This window comes from Leopardus geoffroyi, chromosome C1, assembly GCF_018350155.1.
Source record: "Leopardus geoffroyi isolate Oge1 chromosome C1, O.geoffroyi_Oge1_pat1.0, whole genome shotgun sequence".
In the NCBI taxonomy this organism is placed as follows: domain Eukaryota; kingdom Metazoa; phylum Chordata; class Mammalia; order Carnivora; family Felidae; genus Leopardus; species Leopardus geoffroyi.
In genome coordinates this window covers 177,583,568-177,596,895 of record NC_059328.1, presented here as the reverse complement: position 1 = coordinate 177,596,895, position 13,328 = coordinate 177,583,568, and the positions used below count along the sequence as shown (strand labels likewise).

Genomic DNA, 13,328 nt, shown 5'->3' with positions numbered 1-13,328 from the left:
TACCCAACATATCAAAATTTCAATAAAAAATAATGCATACCAAGAACCCGCGAGACTTCAAAAAATGCTTCAACAAGTGATTACAAACACACTTAAAAAAATGAAAAGAAGAAAGCTGAAGCACAGAAACAGAAAGTCCCAGCAAAAAATGTAATATATAAAGAGAGACAAAATGGAAATTTTAGAACTGGAAAAGACAATAACCAAACTATAAAAAACTCAATGGATGGACTCTACAGCAGAATAGAGGAGAGAGGGAAAATGAGCAAACTGAAAGAAAGAACATAGAAATTACATAATCTGAACAACAGAGAGAATAGACTGGAAAAAAAAAATTAACAGAGCCTCAAGGACCTGTGGGATCATGAAGATTGAACATTCATGTCATCAAAGTCCTGGAAAGAGAAGAAAAGGGCACAGATGAACTACTCAAAGAAATAAAAGATGAAAATTTTCAAGCTGGCAAAAGACCTACAGATTCAAGATACTGAATGCGCTCCAAACAAGAGAAACTCACACCAAAACACATCATAGTCAAACTGGAAATCAAAGACAAAGAAAAAATCTTGAAAGCAATGACACAGGACTCACAACTTACCAATATTGGAAAAACAAATGATAGCAGATTTCTCATTAGAAACTATATACACCAGAAGGAAGTGGCATGATATATTTTGTGAAAGAAAAGAATTATCAGGGTGCCTCGGTAGCTCAGTCGGTTAAACATCCGACTTCAGCTCAGGTCATGATCACACAGTTTGTGAGTTTGAGCCCCACGTCAGGCTCTGTGCTGACAACTCAGAGCCTGGAAGCTGCTTCAGATTCTGTCTCCCTCTTTCTCTGCCCCTCCCCCACTGGCACTTTGTCTCTCTCCCTCTCAAAAATAAATAAAACATTAAAAATATTTAAAAAAAAGAATTATCAACCCAGAATCGTATATTAAGAAAAACAGTGAAAACACCAGAAAACTACAGACCAATATTCCTTATAAACATAGACACAAAAATCCTTAGCAAAATATTAGAAAAGAAAATTTAGCAATATATAAAAAGAATTGTACACTTTGACCAAGTGAGATCTATTCCAAGGATACAAGGCTAGTGCAATATTTGAAAATCAATCAATGTAAATCCACATTAAGCTGAAGAAAAAGAGTATCATAATGCTGTTAATCAATGCAGAAAAAGATTTTGACGAAATTAAAGACTCACTCATGAAAAGTCTCAGAAAAACAGGAAGACAGGGAAACTTCCTCAATTGGATAAAGATCATCTACAAAAACGTACAGGTAACATTACACTTAATGGTGAAAGACTTTTTTCTCTAAAGGAGCAAAGCAAGATCATCTGGTCTTACCACTCTTATGCAACATAGTGTTGCATATTTCTTTCTTTTTTGATCTGTCAAAAATCAAATGGCATTTCAATAAGGACAAAAAAGAAAACAAAAGGTATACAGATCAAAAAGAAAGAAAGAAACTGTTTCTATTTGCAGCTGACATGAGACTATGTAGAAAATATCAAGAAATCTACAAAATCTCCTAGAAAGAAGAAATATTTAAATGTAAATTGATGCATAGGACTATATGTTAAAAACTACAAAATGCTGATGAAAGAAATAAAAATCTAAATAAATAGTGGGGGCCTGGGTGGCCCAGTCATTAAGCATCTGACTTCAGCTCAGGTCATGATCTCACAGTCTGTGAGTTCGAGTCCCACAATGGGTAAGCTCGAGCCCCACTTTGGGTGAGCATGAGCCCCGCTTCATGTGAGCCCCGCTTCTCTCTCTGCTCCTCATTCACTTGTGCCCCCTCTCATAAATAAATAGGTTAATTAATTAATTGGAGAGACAGACCACGTTCATGAATTGGAACATTCAACACGGCAAAGATTTCAATTCTCTTAAAATTTATAACAGGTTTAACACAAACCCTACCAAAATCTGAGCAAGGTTTTTTGTTTTTGTTTTTGTTTTGAAATAGACATGATTATTGTAAAATTTACATGAAAAGGGAACAAGAGGGGCGCCTGGGTGGCTCAGTCTGTTAAGCTTCCGATTTCGGCTCAGGTCGTGATCTCGCAGTCCGTGAGTTCGAGCCCCGCGTCGGGCTCTGCGCTGACAGCTCAGAACCTGGAGCCTGCTTCTGATTCTGTGTCTCCTTCTCTCTCTGACCCTCCCCCCATTCATGCTCTGTCTCTCTCTGTCTCAAAAATAAATAAACGTTAAAAAAATTTTTTTTAAATAAAAAAAAAAGGGAACAAGAATAGCTAAAGCAATTTTGAAAAAGAAGATTTATTATGGCTACACAGTAATCAAGTCTATGTGGCATTGGCAGAAGAACAGACACACTGATCAATGGAACAGAACAGAGAGCCCAGGAATAAATCCACCCAAATATGCCCAACCGATATTTCACAAAGATGCAAAAACAATTTAATGAGAGAAATATAACTTTTTCAATAAATGGTGCTGGAGCAATTAGACATCAATAGGCAAAAAATGAACATCAACCTAAGTTTCATGCCTTTTATGAATATTACTAACTCAAAATGGATCATGGATTTAAATGTAAGATGTAAAACTACATAACTTTTAGGGAAAAAACCTGGGAGAAAATCTTCAGGCTCTAAAGTTAGCCAAAGAGTTCTTAGACCTAACACCAAAAGCATGATTTATAAAAGGGAAAATTGATAAATTAGATTTCATCAAAATTTTAAAAATTTGTTCTGTAGAAGTCTCTACTAAAGGTGGAAAAGACAAATTATAGACTAGGAGAAAATATTTGCAAGACACACTCAACAAACGACTAGTATATGGAATATATAAAGAATTGTCAAAACTCAACAGTAAAAAACAAAAAACAAACCCCAAATAATCCAATTAGAAAATGCACACAAGACATGAAGAGACATTTCATCAAAGTGGAGATACAGGATATACAGATGCATATAGATAGAGGAAAAGATGTTCATGGTCATTAACCATCAGGGAAGTGTAAATTTAATTAAAAGGTATCATGACACGTGTAACAATGGCTAAAATACAAATAGTGACAACATCAAATTCTGACAAGGATAAAAAAGAAACTAGATTACTCCTACATTGCTGGTGGGGATGTACAGCCACTCTGGAAAGAAGTTTGGCAATTTCTTAACAATTTAAACATGTGACTACCACATGACCCAGCAACTGCACTTTTGGGCACTTATCTCAGAGAAATGAAAAAATTTCACACAAAATACTAATACACAAATATTGATAGCAGGGGGTGCTTGGGTGGCTCAGTCGGTTGGGCGTCCAACTTTGGCTTGGGTCATGATCTCACGGTCTGTGAGTTCGAGCCCTACATCAGGCTCTGTGCTGACAGCTCAAAGCCTGGAGCCTGTTTCAGCTTCTGTGTCTCCCTCTCTACCCCTCCCCTGCTCACACTCTGTCTCTGTCTCTCTAAAAAATAAATAAACATTAAAAAAACCCAAATATTTATAGCAGCTTTATTTGTAATACCCCCAAACTGGAAATAACCAGATGCCCTTCAATGGACTAGTTCAACAAACTATGGTACATCCATACCATGGAATATTATGCGGCAATAAAAGGGGAACAAACTATTGGTTCATATAATAACCTGAACAGATCTCAGAGAACTGTAAAGAGTGAAAAAAGTCAATCTTAAAAGATTACATACTGTATGATTCCATTCCTGTATCATCCTTGGAATGATGAAATTACTGAAATGGAGAACACATAAGAGACTTCCAGGAGTTAAGTAGGGAATAGAGGCAAGAGGAAAGTGGCAGAGTGGCTACAGAAGCGAAGCATGAGAAATCCTGGTGGTGATACAGCGTTCTGTATCTCGACCATATAGATGTATCCTGGCTGTGCTACTGTACTAAAGTTGTGCAAGATGTTACCATTGGGGAAAAGTGAGCACAGGATACATAGGCCATCTCTGTATTATTTTTTACAACTGTATGTGAATCTACAGTTATCTCGAAACAAAAACCTTAGTTTTAATAAAAGTTTTATTTTTAAAATAGTAGTTACCCTTGGGGGAGGTAGCGACTAGAAGGTGCTCTAGGGTGCTGATAATTTTATAGTTTTTGATCTGGCTCTTTATTATATGGATGGGTTCAATGTGTAAAAGGTCACTGATTTGTATGATTTTTTTCAACAAAAAATGAACTTAACCTAAAATCTGAAGAAGAAAAAAAGAAAACAGATGAAAGTAGGACAGAAAGGACATAACAAATATAGGATCATCCAGAAAGTCAAGTATCTACAAACATTAGAACTCCAAGAAAAGAAAATAGAGAAAATTAAGAGAAGGAAATTTTTTTAATTTGAGAAAATTTCTCAGAACTGAAAGCTATGAATTGTCTGACTGAGGCAACCCACTGAGCACCAGGCACAGAGAATAAAACAGACCTGAGCCAAGGCACATCATTAAAATTTCAGAACACTAGGACAAACAGATGACCCCACAAAGTTTCAGAGAATAAAATGTGTCACATACTAAGGATCAAGAACCAGAGATGGCTTCAGATTTCTCAACAGTAACACTGGAAGCTATAGCCAGCTAAATTATTATTCAAGTTTCTAGGTGAAATAAAGAAAGACATTTTACATATGCAGTTTCTCAAAAAAATGTACCTCTCATGTTTCTCAGATTGTGTGTGCCCCCCCCCCAAAAGGGGGGTGGACTAAATGAAGAAAAAGACAGGGGATATAGGACATTAAAGACCTGATGTGAGGTTGGCACCCTGCATCGGGCTCTGTGCTGACAGGCCTGGAGCCTGTTTCAGATTCTGTGTCTCCCTCTCTCTCTACCCCTCCCCCGCTCATGCTCTGTCTCTCTCTGTCTCAAAAATAAATAAACATTTTTAAAAAAATTAAAAAAAAAAAAAAAGACCTGATGTGGGAGACAGGCAAAGGGACACAAGCACACTGGTGACCACAGATCCCAGCGTGACAGCTGTGCACCAGATGGAGAGGGCAGCAGGTCTAGCAGTGGCAGGTCTGAAGGCTCCCCGAGAGCTCTGACAGCAAAAGGACACTGACAGAAAAACAAGACATCTGAATGTGTCAAGAGGAACTCTAACGGTGAAGAGACTAGGGATGAATTAGTGGTAAGCAGAGAGAAAGTTAGGTAAGCAAAACATCACAAGAAAACAAAAAGTGGCACAGGAAAAAAAAATAACCATAGTTTACTACATGTCTCAGCTATGATTACACAGTCCTACTAATGTAAAGTCCAACAACAGTGGGAAGATAGGAACTGAGAAGATTGAACAGGTATAGAGAGCTGGGGCAGGAAACAAGAGTTAGTCCCATACCTTCCAAGGTGAGAAGACAGTAGATAATGCCTACATTTAAAAATCAAGAGGGGTGCCTGGGTGGCTCAGTTGGTTGGGCGTCCGACTTCAGCTCAGGTCACCATCTCGCAGTCCGTGAGTTCAAGCCCCGCGTCAGGCTCTGGGCTGATGGCTCAGAGCCTGGAGCCTGTTTCCGATTCTGTGTCTCCCTCTCTCTCTGCCCCTCCCCCATTCATGCTCTGTCTCTCTCTGTCCCAAAGATAAATAAACGTTAAAAAAAAAAAAATTAAAAAAAAAATCAAGAGCTAAGAATACAAGCATTTTATTTAAAAATACACAGATAAATATCAAAATAGTGGCCTAAAAGGCAAGAAAGTAGTTGCCTCTGGGACGGGAAATGAGGAAAGGTATAGAATCTGGTGTTTTACTTTATAAACTTGTTCATGTTTTTAAAAAAATGTTCATCTTAAAAAAAAAAAAAACCACTTTGTATTCTGCTTTAAAAAATAAAAATTAAGGTGTGCCTGGGTGGGTGGCTCAGTCAGTTAAGTGTCCGGCTCTTGGTTTCAGCTCAGGTCATGATCTCACAATTCATGAAACTGAGCCCTGCGTTGGGCGCCCTCTCTCTCCCTCTCTCTCTGCCCCTCCCCCACTCACACTTACTCGTGTGCACGCTCACTCTCTCTCTCTCTCTCTCAAAATAAATAAATAAATAAACATAAAGAAAAAAGAAATACACAGTCATATGAGCTTTACCTTTACAAAAGAAAGTAATTTAAAGCAGCTACTTGTACCCTTCTATGACAAACTAAAGATAGTTTTCAGAATTGTACAAAATGCATTCTATGAATTCTAATCAGGTGGCCTTTAATTAATTATCTTTCATAAATCAACCACTGAGTCTTTAACAAGGAGGTCATAGAAGGGCACAAAGTCCTTTTAAAAGGGTACAAGTCTCTGAATTGTCCACGTGATGATGAGAACTGATGCCCAAATGCTAATTCCACGCTGCAAAATATCTTACGTTAGTGTGTTGATTTAAACCTTGATGAGGGACTTTCTTCCAAAGCATTCTTTCCTCTCTATCTTATTCAAATGATTTTTTATTATCATAAGGTTATGCAAGGTGTCTCCTGTTACAGGAGTCCAGATGTTAAGTAGTCCTCAAAGTATAAACAAATGCAAAGTAGGTAAGGGAATGTTCCTGTATTATAACACTCTGTACCTTTATATGAATGTCACATTCAGTAACTTTTATAAGAATTTGAAATCTAAAAATATACACAAACAAAAACTTTCACTTTCAATTCAGGACATTAATGTTTAGACAATATTTTCAGGTTATACTTAGATTTTGAGGAAAAGGAACCAAAATAATCACAGTTATTTTTTTTAAACTTTTTATATTTATTTACGTATTATTTTAAGTAGGTTCCGTGCCCAATGTGGGGCTCAAACTCACAACCCTGAGATCAAAAGTCACATGTTCTACTGACTGACCCAGCCAAGCACCCCCAAAATAATCACATTTAAAACACAGTGACAAAATACAGTTTAAATATATTCATCTGTGCGATCATGGGATCAGGGACAAAAAGAAGCAAATAAACGAAAACAACCTCTGTATTTTAGTAAAATTAAAATATGTCCCAAAGTAGGCCATGCTTTGGCTGAATTAGATTACATTTAATTTGCTATAAGGATTGATAGAGCAAGTATAAAGAGCAGTAAAAATATTTATATGTTGGATGAAGTACTTAATCTCTTTATAAACCAAGGAGGGATTTTGTTTATTAAGTAGTTTAACAACATGAACCCATTAAACTAACATTTTGTTTAAACCTCTGAGTCTTAAAGATTTGTTTAAAAGAGGGGCGCTCAGGTGGTTCAGTTGACTGAGCATCCAACTTCAGCTCAGGTCATGATCTCTCAGTTCGTGGGTTTGAGCCCCACATGGGCCGGGCCCTCTGCTGTCAGCACAGACACTGCTTTGGATCCTCTGTCCCCTTCTCTCTGCCCTTCCCCTGCTTGTGTGCTGGCTCTCTCAAAAACTAAATGAACATTAAAAAAAAAAAAAAAAAAAAAAAGCTCATTTGTTTAAAAAAAAAGATTTGTTTAAAAGAAACTTTTTAATGTTTATTTATTTTTTAGAGACAGAAAAACAAAGTGTGAGTGGTGGCAGGGCAGACAGGACACAGAATCCAAAGCAGGCTCCAGGCTCTGAGCTGTCAGCACAGAGCCTGATGCGGGGCTTGAACTCAAGACCGTGAGATCATGACCTGAGCCGAACTCAGATGCTTAACCAACTGAGCCACCCAGGTGTCCCTAAAAGAAACTTTTAAAAAGGAGAGAAGACATTTCAAACAGTACACAGAATTAAAATTTATTAACTTCTCTGGGAAATCTCTATTGTAGGATTGCTGTTAAGCCAGCTTGGATAAGAAGGGCTTTTATTTATTAGGAAAGCAGAAAAGTTTTCTCATTTAGCACTCTCTAATGCTGGTAAGAACACAGCCTTTTAAAACCTGGAAAGACATTCCACCAGTACCTACCCTGAGTCATTCAAATAGCAGGTATTTCTGAATTATTGATGACAGGTGATGAAATAATCCTTGTTAAAATTGATAGCTTTCTTCATTATGTATGTAAATTGAAACTGCTTAAACTTATATTGAGTTATCCACAAATATATGAGTATGGAAATGGATTCAACTTTGAGGGGGGAAAAAAAACCCTTAAACTTGAATATGTTCTTTGGAATAATAATTATCAAAGGTCAGGGGCACCTGGGTGGCTCAGTCGGTTAAGCATCGGACTTCAGCTCAGGCCATGATCTCGCTGTTTGTACGTTTGAGCCCCGTGTCGGGCTCTGTGCTAACAGCTCAGAACTTGGAGCCTGCTTTGGATTCTGGGTCTCCGTCTCTCTGCCCCCTCCCACTCATGCTCTGTTTCTGTTTCTCTCTCGCAAAAATGAACATTAACAAAAAAAAAATTTAAAACAAATTGCCAAAGGTCAGACTTGCAGGCATTATAACGTAGCAACATAACCACAAGCGATGGAGAGGAAATAATCCCTGGATGACACAGAAAGGACATTTCCCTGGCACCATTGCCATCATAACTCAGTATTGCCCAGAGACCAGTACTGAAGCTGCAAAATGGGAAAATCCACTTTCTGGACCCTCAGAGCTACGTCTACACTGTCAACTGTTATTGACCATTCTCTCTACCATTGATCAATGTGAGTCCCAGGGCAGGTCTCTAACTACTGCTGCAATCTATTATGAGCACAGACATAGAGAAACCACTCTAAACAAGTCTTAGAGTCCTGGTATTCAGGCACTACATTCTTGAACATTCAGTTCAACCCCCAGAATTTTCCAGAAAGCACTCTCCTCAGAGGACAGCATTCAATGTCAATTCCAGCAGATCTTTTTCAATAAGGATTGTTTTAGCATCTGCTAGACCTTTTGCCAATGTCATGAAAAAGAAACATAAGGTTGGTTTTATAACAGTTATATAAGCTACAAGGGCATTAAGATGTACAGAGGTGAATGACTGTTTTAGAATCTTCCTCTCCCTTTTGGAGCATTTTGACATGGCTCCTTAATGGCTCAGCCAAACTGTAAGATCAAAACTGGTTCTAGCCCTTCCAGCCCAGCTTGATTCCCCAAAATCCAGCTTGAACCTTCCAGATACTCAGTGGTCCCCACAGTTGCTGCCAACAGTATTCCACTTGGACTGAAACTCCTTCCAGAATCCAGAACCTGCCATCCCTGTTATTCCTGGTGGACCTTTCCCAGGCTCATAGCAAAACCTGTCTGCTGGGTGACAAGCAAACTGATCCATACAGTGGCTAATGCATACCTTGTGGCTGGCCATCTTGACAACATATTTTTACTTTAATAAGGGCTCAGCGGGCTATGTTATCATCACAATTATTACTAACTACAACACAATAACACTTAAGTAATATCTGCTATGGGTTTAAAATGTATTAACTCATTTAATCCCAATAGTTCTCTGGGGTGAGTATGATTACTCTCCCAACTTGACAATGAGGAAAACGGGCCAAAGGGAAACTATATGATTAGCCCAAGGTTAACAGGGAGTAAGAAGGAGAGCTGGCATTCAAATCTAGACAGTCTGTGCTCTTAGCATGCTATGTCTCAACTAGACAGGGATGTCAAAAACGTGGTCTTGGGCCTCAAAGACTTGCTTTATAGTTGACAAGTTGAGCCCAAAACACAAGGAAGATTTAAATGATAAGTCACAAGAATAACAGACGAGAAGCCACATAGCACCCCATAATTAACAGAAAATGTTAACAGACAATGGGATGCTTCTGGGGCTCACAGCAGAGAGCCCAAACTTCAGACAGAGGTTGTCAAGAGAATGAGGGACTTAACTTGAACCCTGAAAAATATGTAGGATTTGCCTTGGCAAAGATGAAAGGGAAAACTATTCCAGGATGGGGGAAGAGAAGAGATAACAGAAGATCCTTAAAATGGTAATACTGGGGCTGAAGGGCATCTGAGGCTAGCGGATAGCAACAGATCACAGATGGCCCTACAAACCATGCTGAGGGACGACAGGAGAGAACACAAAATACCATATTAGACACTTACAATGAAAATTAAGATGTTCTTTCACCAACAACTGGATGGGATGCGTGTTTGGTGATCAGTAATTCAAATGGTGAAGACCCAGTCCCTGCTATCAAGTCCAGTGGGTAAGACAGAGACAGGGGTAAGCACAGCCAAATCCACGATGCTATATGTTAAAACAGGAGCAAGCAGAGTTGACACAGAAGTCTCTGGGTGGGGCCTTAAGGAAGTCTTCAAGGATGAGAGAGTAATCCACAAGAGGAGCAGGGGAGGGCCTAATCAAGAAGGGCCTTCTACACACTACTAAGAGGTCACTGAGCAGGGGATTAGGGACTGTCAGAGATTAGAATCCTAGCTCTGCCACTGACTAGATCAATGACCTTGGAGAAGCCACTTCTCAAAGTCTCCCCGTCTACAAAAGGAGGAACGTAATAATATTTTTCCATTAGGATAGCCAGGGGGGGATGAAAAAGCATAATGCAGTTCAATCTTAGCCTAGTGCCTGATATAATATATAGAACTTGTTGGTATTATTTATTTCGAGCACAACAGGGAGCCACTGAAGAGAATGAAACAGAATAGGATACAATGGTCACATTTGTATTGTACAAAGATTATTATAGCTTCAATGCAGAAAACAGAATGGCAGGATTTTGCTACTGCCACCCTACTAAGGTTTTCCTAACATTTGACCTTTTAATGTACTGGTCTTAACCAGTACATTATTTATAAGTACTAATATTCTGTGATAGAATTTACTTTGGATAGTACTCTATGAATTGTACCTAATGCAATATTTTATAACATCTGGAAATAGAATAAACTTAACGATATTTTCCTGACTCCTTTCTCTGCTTCTGGAGACTGGTCTCACACCTGAGCTGTGGTAAGACTTGTGGATAATTTTATTGCTCTTTTTATAAGTACTTCCTGTCTTCCCAATTAGATTATAATCTCCTTGAATGAGGAATCTAGTGCTCAGCATATTGCCCTTTACTCTTGTAGGCTCCAATAAAGATTATTTTTGATTATTACCTGATGATAATATATTGTATGTATAATGTTTTCCTAAGGTTTAATGTGACAGATTAATTTTAGGAAGTACAGAGAGAAGTCCCAATTGCTCTCCTGGCTTTGACAAATCAGTGCCTCTTTGAGCCTCCCTTTACTTGTTATAAAATGGGGATCAAAACACAAACCCAAGTCAACTAACTCACAGAGGGATTTTAGGGCATAAATGAAATAATGTATTGAAAAAGTATTTTTCTAACTCAAAACCACATATGTTGCTGGTGATGATTGTGATCATGTTCCTCAAGCTGTACTATTTCATTGAAATGCTAGGCCATATTTTACAATTACTCTAGAAACATCCTTCCCAAGTGAGTATTCTAAATTTTTTTTTTTTTTCAACGTTTATTTATTTTTGGGACAGAGAGAGACAGAGCATGAACGGGGGAGGGGCAGAGAGAGAGGGAGACACAGAATCGGAAACAGGCTCCAGGCTCTGAGCCATCAGCCCAGAGCCCGACGTGGGGCTCGAACTCACGGACCGTGAGATCGTGACCTGGCTGAAGTCGGACGCTTAACCGACTGCGCCACCCAGGCGCCCCCCAAGTGAGTATTCTAGAACTTTTTGGCACCATCCATGAACTAGGCTAGAATTTTACCCATCAGTGCTTATGGATTTAAGTTTCCATCCACTTCCATGTCCTCAGCCTAGTTTTTGCAGGCGATCAGGGGGGAGAGGATGCACACTGACTCACTAGAGAACACACTGTTGGAGGGGTGTCTGGGTGGTTCAGTTGGTTAAGCTTAAGCGTCTAACTTCGGCTCAGGTCATGATCTTGCGGTTTGTGAGTTTGAGCCCCGCGTTGGGCTCTGTGCTGACAGCCCTGAGCCTGGAGCCTGCTTTGGATTCTGGGTCTCCCTCTCTCTCTGCCCCTCCACTGCTTGTGTTCTCTCTGTCTCTCAAAAATGAATAAATGTAACAAACAAACAAACAAAAACACACTGTTGGATTAGGGACTGGAATGATAATTAGGTATCTCCAGACCAGAAATACCTTTTCATTTAAAATATAGTCACCTGGGGGCACCTGGGTGGCTCAGTCGGTTGAGCATCTGACTTCGGCTCAGGTCATGATCTCATGGTTTGTGGGTTCGAGCCCCCATCGGGCTCTGCACTGAAAGCTCAGAGCCTGGAGCCTGTTTCGGATTCTGTGTCTCCCTCTCTCTCTGCTCCTCCCTTGCTCACACTCTGTCTCTCTCCCTCTCTCAAAAATAAATAAACATTTAAAAATTAAAAAAATAAAATAAAATAAAATATAATCACCTGTAGGAACATTTTAATTATATTTGTAACATAATAAACATGAAAGATAGGAGCCGAAATCCTAACATATTTCCCTTCATACTGCTAAGAGGGTGAAAGGAACAAGTTATTCTCACCTCTTCTGGGTGTGGATGTGGAGGAGGAAATAGTCTTTAATCCTAAATATGGCTTTAGTAATAAAAAATGCCAAGGGGATTTTCACTTTCACTTTGCGTAAGACCCAACTAAATGTCATTTAAAAATTGGTAATTTAGGTCCTTAGACTTCATCAACCATCATGGAAGCAGATTCTTGTTTTAGGCTTCTGATTAAATACTGTGCCAGTAGCTTCTAGTATAAATTTGAAGCAGGCCCCAGAACCTCATTTCCTTCTACATTTCAAATAAACTTCCTGCCTTAAAACAAGCCTAGTGTGAAGAACAAGTAACAGTTCAAATCACAACATGAACAGAATGTTTTTTAAAAGATATTTCGATCTTGTGAGTTTCTCCAACAACAACAAAATCCAGTGGATGTTTCAAAATAGGGAGTGAAAGTAACTGAATATGCTGCTGCTGATACTCAAGAAGGAAAATAAAGACGGGTGCCTGGGTGGCTCAGTCAGGTAAGCATCGGACTTCAGCTCAGGTCATGATCTCTCAGTTCAGGAGTTTGAGCCCTGTGTTGGGCTCTGTGCTGACAGTTCAGAGCCTGGAGGCTTTTAGATTCTGTCTCTTCTCTTTCTGCCTCTCCTCCATCCGCACTCTATCTGTCTCTCTCTCAAAAGTGCATAAACATTTTTAAAAAATTTTTAAAAAGGAAGGAAAATGAAGAGATTTAAGGGGGGGCAGGGTCACAGAAGGTTTGTAAAAATAGAACCGAAGTACAGTCATCTCTCCCTAAACAAAGATCAATAGCCAGAAAGGGCAAGGAAATTGCTTGTGTAGGATAACCATACTAATGAATAGGCTGGGTTTCCAATATTCATTGCACTTCAATTGCTGACACTTAGAAACCGTCTCCCCACTGAACTAATATTCCAAACAGTGGCAGTTCCCAGATTACTGAAGCACGAGTGCTGAAAGAACCTGGGCGT

The 13,328-nt window shown here is 39.1% G+C and overlaps 1 protein-coding gene across 3 annotated transcripts in view; it reads right to left on the bottom strand.

Moving 5' to 3' along the window:
* MFSD6 (major facilitator superfamily domain containing 6) overlaps positions 1-13,328 on the bottom strand; it is a 78,582-nt gene that overhangs the window by 57,056 nt on the left and 8,198 nt on the right. Inside the window, exon 1 of one of the 3 annotated variants that reach the window (XM_045480536.1) lies at positions 1,212-1,233. The exons of the other annotated variants lie outside the window; for them this stretch is intronic. The gene's annotated coding sequence lies outside the window, so the exon portion shown is untranslated. Of the gene's footprint in view, positions 1-1,211; positions 1,234-13,328 lie in introns of those variants that run through there. 3 annotated transcript variants of the gene reach the window in all.